The following is an 18,593-nucleotide window of genomic DNA, read 5'->3' as shown; positions in this document are numbered from 1 at the left end:
TATGGAATGGAAAAATTATGCTTTGCAATACTTATGAATTTTTTTATTGGTTTCATAGAATTTTGTTCAAGTTTTTTAAGGGGTGAAACCTGTTACGTAATATGCTTGAGTATCCAAATATATTTCAGATAATTTCAGGACCAAATTTAGTTATTTATTTCTCGCGTACGCCAAGTCCAAAGAAAAAAAAAAAACTTCATTGAGGATGCTGCATATTGTTATGGGGAGACTGTTTAAACGCGTTTTGAATTGGAATTAGTTTCGCAACATTTGTGGTTTTGTGTCATTAACCAAATCCTTCGAGCTATGTGATCCGGTTTCCTGTGATATTTCCAATTTACTGGAGCGTCTTTAGTGTTCTGCGTTTTCTTCTGTGTACAACTTTCTCAAGATGGCACGTGCTTTTGGTATGGAATATGTTATAGAAATTTTTTTTTTCAAATTTCATGAAATATATCCCTGAAGGTTTTTAAAAGTGGAAGCTTTTAACCCTTCATATGCATATATCGAAGGTTTTCATATACAATTTCTTTTTCACAAAATATATAAGTTGAAGTTTTTAAATATAACCTTTTATCATGCAATATTTCCAATGGCCATTCTGCATATCTATATATCTTCTGTGATGCTTAATATGTTTGAGGTGCTCTTAAAAACCTCGTTCTCTATAGATTTTTTAACTAAATTAAAGCTTTAATGGAGTAGAAAATTTCTCTCATAACGCACACTCAGACACACCTGTATATATATATATATATATATATATATATATATATATATATACATATACATATGAAGAATTGTTTTAATATGTATAGTTCAATATGTACATATGTTTATATCGTGTCATGCATGGTCTCATGCAAGCCAGTGGAATGTATTAGGCTACTAAAGATAATGATAATGTTCTTTTAATCTGAGACAGTAACCAAGCATTATGCAAATGAACATACAGCCGTAGGCTGAAAAGAAAATTTCCATTGGACATTATACGATTACAGTTCATGAATAGATATGCATCAGTGGTTCTTTTGATGGTAAGGAAAGTTGCATGCATTTTTTTTTTTTGGAGTCGAGAACAAAATATCTGGCATTATTTAGACAAGGATATCTCCTACGCTAGGCATCGGGATAAAGATAATATATATATATATATATATATATATGTATATGTATATATATATATATATATATATATATATATATATATATATATATATATATTATATATTAATGTATCTATTTATGAGAGAGAGAGAGAGAGAGAGAGAGAGAGAGAGAGAGAGAGAGAGAGAGAGAGAGAGAGAGGGCTTTATGCATTATGAATGAATCTAAAGTAAGTAGCCTAATACTCAACTTTTCGAACCGTCCTTTGTTAAACAAGTTTCTTGTTGACTTAGTAGAATGGAAATGAACTTATTATTATTATTATTATTATTATTATTATTATTACTTGCTAGGCTACAACCCTAGTTGGAAAAGCAGAATGTTATAAGCCCAGGGGCCCCAACAGGGAAAATAGCCCAGTGAGAAAAGGAAACAATGGAAAATAAACTATTTTAAGAAGTGTAATAACATTAAAATAAATATTTCCTATATAAACGATAAAAACTTTAACAAAACAAGAGGAAGAGAAATAAGATAGAATAGAGTGCCCGAGTGTACCCTTAAGCAAGATAACTCTAACCCAAGACAGTGGAAGACCATGGTACAGAGGCTATGACACTACCCAAGACTAGAGAACAATGGTTTGATTTTGGAGTGTCCTTCTCCTAGAAGAACTGCTTACCATAGCTAAAGAGTCTCTTCTACCCTTACCAAGAGGAAAGTAGCCACTGAACAAATACAGTTCAGTAGTTAACCCTTTGAGCGAAGAAGAACTGTTTAGTAATCTCAGTATTGTCAGGTGTATGAGGACAGAGGAGAATGTGCAAAGAATAGGCCAGACTATTTGACGTATGTGTAGGCAAAGAGAAAGAACTGTAACCAGAGAGAAGGATCCAATGTAGTTCTGTCTGGCCAGTCTAAGGACCCCATAAATCTCTAGCGGTAGTATTATAGTCAATGAAGGAAGACACACATCACAAAATTATTTTAAAGAATAAATATATTAGCTTACTTGTATAAATGGTGATTTAGTATCAGCAATGCCAGTCTTGGTGAATGATAGCAGCGAAACAAACATTGCAGGCGTCAGCTTTACAACAGAATCCCTGATGATGCTCCTTTGTAACATAGGACCAGTTGTAATTCGGCGAAGCCCCATGCATTCCTTGTGGTTAAAGGTTATCTGATGAATCCGGTTTATGCGGTCGTTATTGTCCGGTCCCTCGGTGCAAATAAATGAGGTCCACCTAAGGTATTGCCAGTAGCGCTTAGACAGAATGCAGCAGGTTGAGCACAAGGTAGACGACTTAGTTTCGTCGCGATAGGGGAAGCTGACGTTGGCATGGACCTCCTTCTCATCCTGCGTGTTTACTTTATGAGACAGCAAAGTGTAGGTGCTGATGTTGGGTAAATGATTAAAACGTAGTACTTCGAGTAATGAAGGATAAATGGAAACCTGGACAAATAGCCGCCTGGTAAAGGAATTGCTTGCCAAGGACAGGGTAGGAGAACTTTACTAAAGCTTCATGCGTTTAAAACGTTGATTTTTGCCAGCTTAGACTTACAGTATATAACTTAGCTGTTGCTAATTTCACAATGCCTTTGTTATTCTTAAAATCCATCTTCATTTTGTTAAACATTTATGTGTAAGAGAGCTACAGAGGCATACATACATGAATACTTTATGGTCACGTAACTTTCAGATAACATTAATTTTAACTATCGTAATAGAACATTTCCTTGCGTCATCATTTTTAACATGGGTTATCAGTGACTCCAGTACGTTGTCTGATCTTGACTGGTAAATGGATGTGAACCTGAATAATATATCATTTTTCCTTGCTGCCGCTGTGATAGTGTCTGGACAGTGCTGTCCTTGTTGCCAGTTCTTGTAAAAAAAAAGGTGAACTTTGATTTATTATTCCTATTCAGATATAAAACCTCTCAAGCTGAAGAATAAATCATAATTCTTGGCATATGGTGAATTAGAAAGGAAAAAGAGTGGTTGGTTACACACACACACACACACATATATATATATATATATATATATATATATATATATATATATATGCATGTGTGTGTGTGGGCGTACGTGCGTACGTATTTGTGCGCATGTGTGTCTTTGGTGTACAAAATAAAAGTTTTGACATGTGTATATGTGTATATTATATGGTAAGAAAATAAGTCACCAATTGGGTATATTAGACCTTTCATGTGTATAGATAGTATAGATAAGATTATACATCAATAACTGTATATATATATATATATATATATATATATATATATATATATATATATATATATATATATGCATATATACAGTATATATACATACACACACATATATGTAGGTATAGGTGCATTATGCAGCATGATTATGATAGAAAGCCTGAGGAAGCCCGAATGCTATTAATTTGGTCCAAGCAAGCTTCCTCCCCCCAAAAAATGCCATTGATGAAAGAGGGAGAGCGCAGTTGGAGTTCTTAGAAGAAATTGCTAAGAGGTTGTTGAAAAGAAAGATAAATAATTTGAAATTATATAAAGATGATTATGACAATAATAACAGTATCTCTCTCTCTCTCTCTCTCTCTCTCTCTCTCTCTCTCTCTCTCTCTCTCTCTCTCTCTCTCTTGTGATATATATATATATATATATATATATACAGTATATATATATATATATATATATATATATATATATATATATAAATATATATATATATATATATATATATATATATATATACACATATACAGTATATATATGTATATATATATGTATATATATATATATATATATATATATATATATATATATATACATACACACACATATCATCTCATGCAATATCTTTGGATTATCTCATTAAATAAGTTAATAAATTTTCAGAGCATATAATGAATATATATATATAAATACATATATATATATATATATATATATATATATATATATATATATACACACACAATAAACTTCTAAAATAGCAAGTAAATAATTTTTAATTCATTTCACGGTTGAGAAATACCAGAGATCTCCTATGGATAACAAATAGATGCTATTTCTAGTATAGTGATTGGGAATACCTTACATGGAAGGGTTTGTGTATCGCCATGATCAGAAAAGTTGTACGGCCACCCATACAAGGTTAGTTTGTTGTAAACGATCAGACTAAATATCCCATCAGAAAACCACACTGGCCAGTGTTGTGTATATATATATATATATATATATATATATATATATATATATATATATATATATATGTGTATACATATGTATCTATATAATGTATATATATGTATATATATATATATATATATATATATATATATATATATATATATATATATATATATATGTGTGTGTGTGTATATATGTGTATATATAATATATATATGTATTTATGTATATAAATATATGTATTATCATGAACTGTTACTAATCCACGGTAGAACAAAGGCCCCAGACATTGTCCTTCCACTTGTGCCTGTTTATATCTTTCTATGCCAGTTCACGCCTGCAAACTTTCTTACCACGTCAGTCCACCATTTTCTCTCCTTCCCCGGCTTCTTTTGCAGTCTCCAGGGACCCGTTCAATTATTTCTAATGTCAATCTATTGTCTGTCATGCTTATTATATGTCCTCCCATGTCCATTTCGTTTTCTTACATGTTGTTAGAATATCCTCTACTTTAGTTTGTTCTCGTATTCATGTTGCTTTTTTTTTCTCTTTAGTGTTATTCCCATCATTAATCTTAACATCGCCCTTTGAGCTGTAACTACCTCATATTCTATATCTATATGTATATAGGCCTGTATGTATATATATATATATATATATATATATATATATATATATGTATACATATGTATCTATATAATGTATATATATGTATATATATAAATATATATATATATATATATATATATATGTGTGTGTGTGTATATATGTGTATATATAATATATATATGTATTTATGTATATAAATATATGTATTATCATGAACTGTTACTAATCCACGGTAGAACAAAGGCCCCAGACATTGTCCTTCCACTTGTGCCTGTTTATATCTTTCTATGCCAGTTCACGCCTGCAAACTTTCTTACCACGTCAGTCCACCATTTTCTCTCCTTCCCCGGCTTCTTTTGCAGTCTCCAGGGACCCGTTCAATTATTTCTAATGTCAATCTATTGTCTGTCATGCTTATTATATGTCCTCCCATGTCCATTTCGTTTTCTTACATGTTGTTAGAATATCCTCTACTTTAGTTTGTTCTCGTATTCATGTTGCTTTTTTTTTCTCTTTAGTGTTATTCCCATCATTAATCTTAACATCGCCCTTTGAGCTGTAACTACCTCATATTCTATATCTATATGTATATAGGCCTGTATGTATATATATATATATATATATATATATATATATATATGTGTGTGTGTGTGTGTGTGTGTGTGTGTATGAAGTTGTATTCTTGCCTTCATTGCCTTCCTTGGCGGTGGCCCACCAGGCACCCAATCATCAGATATACAGTTTGCTTGATTGATATTCAGCATTAACATATTGCAAAATCGGTAAGACCCAACCCGGCTTTTTTTTCGGTGATGAGGTAATAGTTCGACACAGGACTAAGAGGGCAAGCTTGGTGTGGGTGTGTTTAAGTCTGTGTTTGTGTCCTTCCTATATTTTTCTTTTGCGCCTGTGTAAATGTAGATAAGGATGGGTCCATGGTTTAATATATGGAAATGCTTTGAAGAAAAAAATGGCCAACTAAAAGGATTTCGAACCTACATAATGGCCCCCTAATGAAGGATTTGAATAAAACAACCATGAATGGGTCGACCCTAGTAAGGAATTCCACCTGAGAGTTCCAAGCACGTTAATGGGGCCAATATACCGTATATCTCGCATAGTCTTCATTCCCGAAGTGGCGTAGAACGAACTCTGTTGTCAGCTGTCATGTCTTGTCCTTCCTCGGTTTGAATAGGAGGAGAAGAGACCCACATTTGCACTTAATGTACTCGACGTACGCCTTTCTGCATGTCTCAATCTTTGAGGTTTTATAATCCTTCAGTGAGAGGTATTCCATCTGTGTCACACTTTGAGGTTCTAAAAATCCCCAGGTTGATGTGTTCTTTGGATGGAAGTAATAGACGGGACTGGAATTCAACCAAAGACAAGACTATCATAACCAATTTCATAACTTATGAGGAATTTTTTATAATGATAATGATGAAGTTTTTTTATCTTTGTATATTATATAAAAGTAATTCCCTATTTGTGGAAGTAATAGACGAGACTGGAATTCAACCAAAGACAAGACTATCATAACCAATTTCATAACTTATGGGGAATTTTTTATAATGATAATGATGAAGTTTTTATCTTTGTATATTATGTAAAAGTAATTCACTATTTGTCAATGAGTTTGAGTGTCAGTATGTCCATACTAACTTATTTTCGTGGCTGTATTTTGAAAGTTGGGTTTTGAAATTGTTTGCATTGGTGTATGTTTGTGTGTATCTATGAGAGAGAGAGAGAGAGAGAGAGAGAGAGAGAGACTACAATTGTTAGCTTATTTTTTTTTGTCTGAGAAGCAAGTACCACATTTTTTCCGCATGAGCGAGCTCATTTTATCACATCCTTATCCTTGGAAGCCATTTTCCGATAGATAGTCAGTCTTTTTTGTTTATTCTAATATTTCATTAATTAGCAAGCCACTATCTAATTCAGATTATTAGCGTTATTAATATGTATGTTCTTGTATCTAATAGCAGAGACACTCTTTGTTATCCTGTACTCAGTGCTAAGTCATATTGCATTTTGAATTTTTGTTTTTTTATGAATTTACAACTGAATAAAACTATCATTGTTAACTGTTATTAAGCAACACCCTGTACTTATTGCAATGGCCCGTGTCCTCACAAAAGGCAAAAAAATAGTGCACTCAGTCTAGTCCATCGAAAACATCCGAATGTATTGCTCTTAAATTTCCCGACAACATACCTCGGGCCATCTTCTAACGCTCCTGGTTCAGTTTCCACCTAACCTATAGTTTTATTGTTAAGGTTATGTTATAAGCAAAGCAACAGCAATCCCTTACAAAACTCCTGAAATTTAGTTTTATTCAATAAAATAGTGTAAGGGAAGTAATTTCGATGGCTGCAAGAATAATCCCTTGATATATTATTATTATTATTATTATTATTATTATTATTATTATTATTATTATTATCATTATTATTATTATCATTATTATTTTTATTTATCATTATTTTTATTAGTATTTTTATTTTTATTTTTTATTATTCTTTATTTATTATTATTATTTATTATTTATTCCGTATTTATTATTTATTATTTATTATTATTATTTATTATTTATTGTTTATTATTATTATTTATTATTTATTATTACCATTATTATTATTGATGTTATTATTATTATTATTATTATTATTATTATTATTATTATTATTATTATTATTCTATTTTGCAGGTTCTTGGAGATGCGACGACCAGTCGACAACAGTGTAGGAAAGTCTCTTCCCAAATCTGTGGTGAGTTTTCCAGTTTTTGCCGTACTTCATTATTGCGCCACTGGACGCGAAGAGTTACAAGGCACATTATATCTTGAATGGAAAATATGCCGTTTTCAAAGCTTTGAATTCTTAAGAGGTTTAGTTGCGGCTTTTTTTAGGTTTGTTATAAAAGATAATTTAAGCTGACCACAGGATGACCTCTAGAGAAATTTATATCTTGTCTGATAGATAGCATCATCTGGCGTAATTTAAAATTAGACAGAAGTGAAGGCTTCAAGATTCTTACAAAAGTTCGTTTGTGTTTTATTGTTTGTTAGGTCTGTATTGTAAGTATTTGGTTTTGAAATAAAAAAACCTCTCTAATATCCAGTTATTTTTTTTCTAAGCATTACATAGTTATAAACGTTTCGTCCTTTCAATTTCAATATTTGGTTGATGAAAAGTTGACTTTCAAGTTTATATTTAGGTAATTTGAATTTAGCTATAAAATTTAAAGTATCCGAACGGAAGTTTCATCTTTTTCAAATAGTTTTACCTCTTATTTATAATATTTGCATTATAAATATTGAAAGATAATTCTGTTCATGATCCTTCAGTTTTAGAAATTTACCGGTTGCTTAACTTATAGTTTCAAATGAACTACAACCTATGTTGCTTTTTTTTTTTTTTTTTTTTTTTTTTTTGTATTTTTTGTATTTTTTTTTTCCAAAATGGTTTTGAAATACACCGACTGAAGCTACTAAAAAGTAATAGGCTGCTTTTATAAGTAAATATTACAGTATTGACACTATTTACATCATGTTTTTAGAAAATTTGTATGCTATTTATAGATGTTTGCATTGTTCTACGTGCAGGATTTTCTTAATAAAATAACATTGAGGTGTGAGTTGCTTTAATATGATCTTGGTAATTGAATTAAACCGTCACCGGTTATTATTGTTTCTAAATATCCGCAAGTTATTGATAATTAAAGAGCATTTTCAGTCATCTCAAGTATCAAGAGACTTGGGTACGCGTACGACTCATCATTATTATTATTATTATTATTATTATTATTATTATTATTATTATTATTATTATTATTATTATTAGCTAAGCTATGATTCGATTTAGGAAAGTGGGATGCCGTAAGCCTAAGGACTCCAACAGGGATAATTGCCCAGTAAGAAAAGGAAACCAATAGATTAGTCCAAGAATAATCCAAGACAGTGGATATAACCATGGTACAAAGGCTATGACACTACCCAAGACTAAAGATCAAAGATTTGATTTTAGAGTGGCCTTCTAGAACAGCGGCTTATCATAGCTAAAATCTTTATCCTTACCAAGTGGAAAATAGCCGCAGAAAAACTACAGTGCAGTAGTTAACCTTTTAAGCGAAGAAGAATTTTTTCGGTTATCATAGTGTTACCATGTGTATGATGAAAGAAGAGAATATTCGGTGTATGTGTAGGCAAAGGAAGATTGACTTGTAACCAGAGTGGGAACCATGTATCACTAACTCTAGCGGTAGTATCTCGACGGGTGGCTGTCGTATTGTAAAGAAACATTACCTCCACTCCACTGAGATACCACCACATCTCACAGCTTGCAACAGGAGATCTTGTGTTTACCGGAGATGAGATTTGTAGACCTGTCACCCTGTCATATATCATCATCACATCACCTACCTGCTCCAGGTCTTGGAGACCCTCCTATCACACCGTTTCGGTCTTTCAGATAACAGAGCTACGTATCGACTGTACAGTGTTTGAAAAATGCCGATGTTATCAGATGCCGATGTTCGAATGATTTGAGATTGGTTATGATTCTGCCTCAAAGCAAAAGGCCCTGAAGACAACTTGAAACTTACGCTTCCCCTTTCATAGTCTCCATTATTTCTTTTATTTCACGTTTGGTTTCATATTCAGAAAACATCTTAGTTACACCTTTCATGGTTGATATTTAAATTTTTCATATTTTGACCATTATAACACGTGAATAACGTCCGGGTACGGTACATATTATGAAAAAATGTGTGTGCTTGTAAATAATATCTGGTAAGAGATATATATATATATATATATATATATATATATATATATATATATATATATATATATATATATAAAAATAAGCCATATATATTTTTGATATATTAATGTCTGGATTCTCTTAACAACCTCGGGATCACAGACCCAGGCGAAATCTCACAAAGACAAGAGCTTGGCTCCGGCCGGGAATCGAACCCTGGTCGGCAAGCTTATATAGACAGTGACTTAACCCACTTGGCCACGAACAAAGATCTTTGTTCGTGGCCAAGTGGGTTAAGTCACTGTCTATATAAGCTTGCCGACCAGGGTTCGATTCCCGGCCGGAGCCAAGCTCTTGTCTTTGTGAGATTTCGCCTGGGTCTGTGATCCCGAGGTTGTTAAGAGAATCCAGACATTAATATATCAAAAATATATATGGCTTATTTGAATATGAAAAACACGTAAAAATGTGCAAAATTTATCATATATATATATATATACATATGTATATATATATATATATATATATATACATATATATGTACTGTATATGTATGTGTGTACAGTATATATATATATATATATATATATATATATATATATATATATATATATGTGTGTGTGTGTGTGTGTGTATAACACACACATATATATATATACAGTATATATATATATATATATATATATATATATATATATATATATATTACTGTAAATTACGAAATTCGTTATGTATAATTCCTAGTAAATTTGCATACTAACGGATACTTCTTTTAATATGCATAATCACTGAAAAATTTTAGTAGATACGCATAATACCTAGAATCATAGTAATTTTGCCGAATAACGGCTATAAACGTCGTTATTGTGCAGAATAACTGAAAATTAATGTAAAATTGCATAATTCCTAAAATTAAATTGACATTTTTGTTATGGCGATTTCTCGAAATAACAGTTGATGTTATACGTCAAAACGTTTAGATAGTAATGGCATCGTGAAATTAGATATTGTAATTTTTTTTTTTTTTCATTTTGGTCGAGACAAGTACTCATAGTTTGAAGCAGTGGTAGTACGGAAGGTGTGTTTTTATTTGTCCATCGTGAAGAATAAAGAAAAAGACATGCAATACATCTGGCTTGATGGAGAGACAAAAAAGAGGGGGAGTGGTGTAATACGACTCGATTGGCCGATTGATCTTGAAATGGTCAATGTTAAAAAAGACTGACAGAGATTCTCGTCTCTGTAAAAATTATGATGTAATGAAAATAACAGTGGAATGCACAGCCCTACAATCTATTCATATACAAATGGACACGGTAGGAGAGACATTCCTTATTTATAAAACAAATGAAAAATTTGCAATCATAAAAATGTATCAAATACGAATGTTCTTGCAATTCTGCGCGAAAAGTGCCAGCTTAAAATATCAAGTTAGAAAATCTTTGGTGATGGAGCCGATCTTTTCAAACAATATGAATTCACGATTCCAGGAAATACAAGATATGAAACATTTTGCTGTGCCACTAAAATAGTTTGCTATTTAAATAAGTTCCCATGCCTACTGTACGCTTTTAAAGGAGTAGTTTTCTGAACGAAATGAAGTCTTACTTCTCTATCACGATTTAGGAAATAAACGAACTCATATTTCTTATGGAGAATATTTGAAAAGTAGCCTTTTTGACATTTTTAGCCCCAGTCAACTTTATCTAAGATTTATATTATTATCCTTAGTAAGACTTGATGGACACGTAAAGTCATCATGATGGAGACTATCACTTTATCCTTAATTACCATGATAATTCAACTAAATTTATGTCTTCGACATCTCAGAACGAAGACTGCCAAAGGGGTCCGTTATTTTGCAAAATTAACCTATTAAAGATTTTAGGAATTATGCATATTTACTGGAATTTGTCAGTAATTATGCATATTAACTGAAGTATCAATGAGTATGCAAATTTACTAGGAATTTCGTATATTTACGGTAACACATCAGAAATTCATATAAGAAAATCGTTTATATATAATTAATATTAATTTCCATGCAGTGTATGGAGAGAGAGAGAGAGAGAGAGAGAGAGAGAGAGAGAGAGAGAGAGATTATATCTCAATTACGTCCATTAAAATTCGTTTGCTGATGCGGGCATTCCTGTCCGCAAACACAGATTCCCAGGTTTGGCCGAGAATCCTGAATTCATTTGACGTCGACCAACGAAGTGTAAACCAGTGGTTTCTTTACACAGGTCACTTGAAAGTGTTGCGGTTGATAAATGTTTGGATTCTTTATCCGTTTGAATATGATGCTATTTATGAAACATTGGTTTCTTTGGATAAAGGATATAATGGAGTTTCTTTTGATAACCGATTGCTGTCTTCAAATAGACAATTTGAATGTGATTTTATTGATAAACTTTTTTTTTTTTTCATGATAGGCTATTAGTGTCATTTTTTCTTTTTTCTTTTGGATTTGGTATTTTAAGGGGTTTGATTGGTTCTGTTATGTAAATTAATAAGTACTACTATTGATAAACGAGTTTATACCTTGACGATTTGATGTTCTTTTAGAAATGAAAAAGTTGGACATGTGCTGTTTATAAACGGTTTTTTGAACAATGTGTTTGTAATTGTTGATATTGGTAAACAATTGGTTGTGTTAAGATGGCAATTTAAATATGTTGCAGTTCATCTGTCTAATTGTGGTGGTGATGAAAAATGGGGAAAGCACTAATTCAGAAGTTTATGGAAATGAAAATAACGGCCAAGCAAAGTTCTAATTCTTGAATTGAAAGGAATGGCCGAAAAGTACTGGTGAGCCAATTTCATTTAATTTCTATGAAAGTCCGAACCACGGAAATTCAATAATTGCTTTTTGCATTTATAACTGTAAAGCAATTTGGGTTTAAGTTAGCGATAACCAATTATTGTTTTATTACCTATTGTGTTAACACTTCATTACAATTAGCGAATGTAATATTGTTATTAGTAAAGCTCTTTTTGCTTTGAATTTTTTTATCCTAGACATTTTTTTTTTTCACAATCCGTTAATCAGTTGAATACAGGATTCATTTGAATAGTGTCTCAAATTTTTTTTTGTCTATTTCGAATGCAAATAGTAGGTTTTCCACTAAATGTTTTTGTATATATATATATATATATATATATATATATATATATATATATATATATATATATATATATATATATATATATATATATATATATATATATATATATATATATATATATATATATATAGGATATTCTTATAAGAATAGTGGATTTATGACTACATAGTTTACAATATTTAGCTGGCATTATCATTTCAGTATAGAATTGCATATACTGTAGTTATAAGCGGTTATTACGTGAAATTTCTTTTATATGTACAATGTATATGTATATTTTAAGTATATATATATGCATTTATATTTATTGTATATTATGTAATATAATTTATACATATTTATATATGTATGTATGTATATATTTATATATTATTATTATTATTATTATTATTATTATTATTATTATTATTACTTGCTAAGCTACAACACTAGTTGGAAAAGCAGGATGCTATAAGCCCAGAGGCTCCAACAGGGAAAATAGCTCCGTGAGAAAAGGAACAAGGAAAAATAAAATATCTTAAGAAGAGCAACAATATTAAAATAGATATGAGTTTATAAACTATAAAAACTTTTAACAAAACATGAGGAAGAGAAATAATATATAAGATAGAACAGTGTGCCCGAGTGTACCCTTAAGCAAGAGAACTCTAACCCAAGACAGTGGAAGACCATGGTGCAGAGGCTATATATTAGAGAACAGTGGTTTGATTTTAGAGTGTCCTTCTCCTAGAAGAGCTGCTTACCATAGCTAAAGAGTCTCTTCTACCCTTACAAAGAGGAAAGTGGCCACTGAACAATTACAGTGAAGTGAGAAGAATGGTTTGGTAATCTCAGTGTTGTCAGGTATATGAGGACAGAGGAGAATATGTAAAGAATAGGCCAGACTATTCGGTGTGTGAGTGTATAGGTAAAGGGAAAATGAACCGTAACCAGAGAGAAGGATCCAATGTAGTACTATCTGGCCAGTCAAAAGACCCCATAACTCTCTAGTGGTAGTATCTCAATGGGTGGCTGGTGCCCTGGCCAACCTACTACCTAGGAGATACTGTTTTGTTCAACAGAAAAGCTTCCTAGTTTTTGTTTTCATATAGGTTCATTCGTGTTGTGTTAGAATATCATGGAAAGTAAAGTGTAACCTCTAGGACGAAACTGCATTTTTGTCAAATATCATAATTATGAGAAACAAGGTAATATCAAAATTATCCAAAACACCTCATATGATTTCTGAATACAATCTGATCTTCGTGAACATACTGTATAGCAGAATGTTTCATCTATAAGTGTTTTGAAATTATAAGTGTTCAGATAAAGGAAAATTATAGACTTTCTTCCTTACTAGTCCTCCATCGTTAATTTTCAAGCTTTGAAGAATTAATAGAATATGACTAATAAGTTTCCTTTTGACTAGTTTCGTGAGTTTTACTCCTTCATACTCCTTCATAGTCAGTATAGTATCTCTCTCTCTCTCTCTCTCTCTCTCTCTCTCTCTCTCTCTCTCTCTCTCTCTCTCTCTCTCTCTCTCTCGTCATTTCAGTTTCGAGCATTTCTATGTGGTATTTTCTAGCCCTCAAAATTTCTTTCGTAACCTGGAACTATTCTCTGGGGGAATGAAGACTTTCACGAGTGTACGGAAGCCAACTTACAAGCATCTTCCTCTTCCATTCTTTTACTGGATGATGTATGTTTATCTGGTGCGTCACTCACTATATTCTTTGACTTAGATCTATGTATATATATATATATATATATATATATATATATATATATATATATACTTTTATCATATTTATACATATTTTATAAGCACATACAGTATGTATGTATATATCTATATCTATCTATCTATCATGTATATATATATATTTAATTATATATATATATATTTAGATATATATATATATATATATATATATATATATATATATTTATATATTATATATATACATACATACATAGAGAGAGAGAGAGAGAGAGAGAGAGAGAGAGAGAGAGAGAGAGAGAGAGAGAGAGAGAGAGAGAGAGCCTGATACTTCTGATCAAAAGATAGTGTAAGTAAAGAGAAATTTGTTGCAAGAGTTGAAAGACAAGAGGTCTCCTGGCCCTTTCTTGTCCCTGCCCTGTTCTTAGCACACTGCCCACTCTCAGAAAGGGTGTGGTCATTGCCCTTGAGTTGCAGGTTACACTCTTATGAACTTTTCCACCAACGGAACATCCGTCTGTTATTCTTTTCTCTCTTTTTCTTTCTTTTTCTTTATATATATATATATATATATATATATATGTATGTATGTATATAATGTTATATATATATGTATAATGTATTTATATACTGTATATTATGTATATAAATATAATGTATATATATATAATGTATATATGTATAAACATATATATATTTATTTATATATATATAAAATGTGTATCTCTCTCTCTCTCTCCTCTCTCTCTCTCTCTCTCTCTCTCTCTCTCTCTCTCTCTCTCTCTCTCTCTTTATATATATATATATATATATATGTGTGTGTGTGTGTGTGTGTGTGTGTATTTATGTATGTTTGTATATGCGCGCGATTGTAGATTTAATTCTTAAGTTCTGCTATTATATCGAATGCAGCATCCTAATGGCTTAATTACTGATCAGTGCCTTATTTTATATTGAGTTTTCCTCCCCTTTTCCTTTTCCTTCCTGCGGTTCTTTCTAGCTCATTTTATCCATCAGCCTTCTTAATTTCCAGCACAAATCGAAAAGCCGGGGAAAATGTGATGTCGGTTTTAGCTTTTCCAGTCTTGTAGCCTTTTCCTGTGGTTACACAACCATCCTGGCCTCTCCTTTTTGAGCCACTGCACCTTTTATCAAAACGAATCGGCCCCAGGGCGTTGTAGTGATCCAGGGCTAGAGGTTGGTTGAATTATGCCTTGAGATCACCTGTGACAAATGTGGTCCGCTTGTCTGCTGTTATCCCCGGAGGTGTGTGATGCTGATAGTGTTATTTTTCTCTTTCGCCACACTTTGGACGACATGAAAGGTTCCTTGCAGCGTTCCTTCAACCCTAGATGCGCTGTGTTACGTCATTTACTAATTACTTGGTTCTTTTATGTTTATTCTTAATCAGGTGTTTTACTCTTAAAAATATCCTTTTAGCCGAACCCGTAACATTGACGTTTACTTTACAATAAGAGTGATTTATATGCGATTCTTGTTCCACCATTTTCAGGGTCGAGATATTTGTATACAGTTGAAGTTTTTCCTCTTACCAATACCTACATGAAGTATCTTGTAGTTTTTTAATCAAAATTATCAAAGATAATTTACTGTAGACACTGGTTGTAATTTTAGGTTTGGGTGTTTTTATTGGTAGTTTACCAGATGATTCAATTAATTTTCATTATATAGTATCTTATTTAAAAAGGCTTTCTGGTTGTCTTTTTATCTTAGTAACTTCTTTTGTAAAGATAATAAGTTAATCAGAGAACTGAAGATAAGAATTCAAATATTTGGGGGCAGAGAAATATTTGTTCGTATACAATACTGACGAGACGGAAAGGTAATATCCAGATATGACTGATGAATGAAAATGGAATATGATTAAGAGTGAAAAAGGAGTACATCTAACCTCCGTAAATAAGAAATGTCCCCGACTACCGATCTCAGGGAAACCAGAAGATGAAGAGAATTTCTTGGCGGGCCATGAAAAGAAAGAAACCCCACAAGCGACCCGAGCATTATGAAACATTCATTCAGGACTTAACGGATGTCATTGGCTACTTGAAGGGCGGGCGGACCATGTTTCCTGTAAATCAGACAACAAAAGTATTCGCATTTTGCCTCATGATAATGAGGATCTAGAAAAACCTTGAGAGTTTTATTTATTGATCAGATGAATTGGCTTGGAATAGTTCCCTTGAACACTGGAACAAAGATGAAGTATTCAATAGTGAATAGCTATCACCATCATCATCATCATCATCATCATCATCATTACCAATGCATATTAGCCAAACTGTTGGCTTAGTTTGAGAAAAAAAACATGATGCTAAAAACTAAAGGTTCCAGTAATAAGGGAAGCACAGTAAAGAAAAAATTATGAAGAATTTTAAAAAGCCTGAAACTACAAAACAATCCTAGTGGAATTCTGTTCAACAAAGAATGCTTTTGGCTCTAGTCAGAACTTCTGTAGGGACAGCAATTCAGCTACATGTCAAGAAGGATCAGGTGTAACAAAACTTGTAGAAAAATATGTAGTGTTGAGCATCGCTAAGAAAAGGGAAAGATTACTAGAACAAGTAGTGTATCATATAATCTTGAGAAACCTGAATTCAAAGGATGATCAACATAATGAGAAATGTTATGAAACGTTCGATGAGCTAATCGGAAAGTTTCGGTTAAAGTTAGGGCGCTAACCAATAATTTACTATGCGAGTCAATTGCAAAGAGCAAACCGGGGAACAGTGTCTTAAAGAATTGTTGAATAAAGAAAGTAAATCATTCCCTCAGGATAGACAGGTTTCTAGGAATCTTGCTTTCTCAATATGACTAGATTCTTTTTTTGTGCAATTGAAATAGTGAGTTTGCTTTCAAGAAAGACACATAGAATTTTAGGAGAGTAGTTGAAGAAACATTATCAGTGACTAGAAAAAGGAGGGCATTCAATATCCTAAACATGTGCTCCCACTTTAGCTAGAACTTAGAAAAAATCTTTTAAAACAGGTGTACACTCTGGAGATTGGAACGATATCAATTATGTAGTATCATCAGCACAAACAATTACCCAATTGGTTTATGCCAAACCAAATATGTGAGAAGCGGCAGAGTTTTACTCTCAGCAATCTATTAGATGAAGATTTTATTGTTATAAACAAATGTTCATAAAATTCAACTCTCAAAGAAATGGAACAAAAAATAAGAGGCAATCATTAGAATAAAGCAAAGATGAAACACTACAAGATGTATAGCAAAAGATTAAGTATTCCAAAAATTTTAGAGGAGGAAATGCACACACACGACACACACACAGACACACACACACACACACACACACATATATATATATATATATATATATATATATATGCGTAAAAATCACAGGAAAACGTAATGCTCAGATGCAGAAGAACCACAGGGAAAATGAAAATACGAAATATACGCTTAAGTCCTGACTAGTTTCGTGATACTTCTTCAGAGAACTGATACATATACATATACGCACATATATATAATATATATATATATACACACATACATATACATATAACGTATATAAATATGTGTGTGTTAATTTCTTCTTGAAGAAAAAGTTCAATTATCGCCCAGAATGCAAGAGTTCATCGGTAATAAGACGAATATCTTGATGTCATCTATTTTCTAATGAAAATAGTGAGGTTATTATTATTATTAATATACCGAAGCATGTGGCTGGCGAAATATAATCGTTATTATTCTAAAGCCTATTCGAGGTATAAAAACAAAAGCAGCGAAGCCTAGCCAAACGTGATCCTTGCCAAGGATGTATGCAAATGAATGGCATGTATGATGCATACAAGATGAATTAATGATTTATGTACTGCACTCAGAGAACTTTTGGTATGTCGACTGTACGTGGAAATCATTAGGTATTGCTCGCTGGTACAAAGTTAATAATATTGAATTTTAGAACGATTGAGAATAGAGAGTTTGTAGGCTTGTATATTTCAGATAATGAACGGATGCTTTGGTTTGGCACGACGAAAACGCTTTTCATTTTTGCATTGTTGGTGAGTGCAAGTTGTTGTTTGAGATACAGTAGTTTCTATTTTTCTGTTTACG

General features: G+C 32.0%; 1 protein-coding gene across 6 annotated transcripts in view; it reads left to right on the top strand.

Moving 5' to 3' along the window:
• The window catches only part of Cad88C (cadherin-88C), a 372,106-nt gene that overhangs the window by 177,306 nt on the left and 176,207 nt on the right, over positions 1-18,593 (top strand). For all 6 annotated transcript variants that reach the window (XR_011039409.1, XR_011039408.1, XM_068346033.1 and 3 more), the window contains exon 2: positions 7,613-7,673. The gene's annotated coding sequence lies outside the window, so the exon portion shown is untranslated. The remainder of the gene's footprint in view (positions 1-7,612; positions 7,674-18,593) is intronic.

This window comes from Palaemon carinicauda, chromosome 22, assembly GCF_036898095.1.
Source record: "Palaemon carinicauda isolate YSFRI2023 chromosome 22, ASM3689809v2, whole genome shotgun sequence".
NCBI lineage: Eukaryota > Metazoa > Arthropoda > Malacostraca > Decapoda > Palaemonidae > Palaemon > Palaemon carinicauda.
The sequence above is the reverse complement of the archived record's forward strand: the minus strand, read 5'-3'. Positions and strand labels throughout refer to the sequence as shown.